This window comes from Mus musculus, chromosome 11 (assembly GCF_000001635.26).
Source record: "Mus musculus strain C57BL/6J chromosome 11, GRCm38.p6 C57BL/6J".
NCBI lineage: Eukaryota > Metazoa > Chordata > Mammalia > Rodentia > Muridae > Mus > Mus musculus.
The window spans coordinates 58251493-58252194 of record NC_000077.6 but is presented as its reverse complement, the minus strand read 5'-3'; positions in this window follow the sequence as shown (position 1 = coordinate 58252194).

Below are 702 nucleotides of genomic sequence, written 5' to 3'. Positions count from 1 at the left end.
GGGAGGGAAAGGAGAAGAGAGGAGGAGAGAAGAGGAAGGGAGGGGAGGGGTGGGGAGGAGAAGGGAGCGGAGGGGAGGGGAGGGGAGGGGAGGGAATGAAAAGGAATGGAAAGGACTTTAATACAAGAACTAGGATTTTTTAGCTGGGCATGGTGGTGCACGCCTTTAATCCCAGCACTCGGGAGGCAGAGGCAGGCGGATCTCCCTGTTCGAGGCCAGCTTGGTCTACAGAGTGAGTTCCAGGACAGCCAGGGCTACACAGAGAAACCCTGTCTCAAAAAAAAAAAAAAGAGCTAGGACTTTCAAAATGTAAGCACAGTCAGACACTCTGAAAAGGACTCCATTAACTTGGGAAATAACCCCAAGAATTGACAGTGGAATTGCATGAAATTAAGAAGCTTTTGAACAGCAAAGGAGACAATCACTAGACTGACGAGGCAGCTTCAGGGTGGGAGCAAATCCTGACAGGGCATTAATACTCAAAACACAAACAACAAAGAAACCAATCATAATAACGAAGAGACAAATGAGTTGAACGCATGGTTGACAACAGAAGAAATTCAAATACTTCGGGGTAGTTTTGACTTACATTTTCTCAAAGACCAAGAATCTTGAACCTTTGTTTGTTGGTTGGTTTGTTTGTTGGTTTGTTTGTTTGTTTGTTGAGATTTGTTTTATTTATATGAGTATAAATAAATAGCT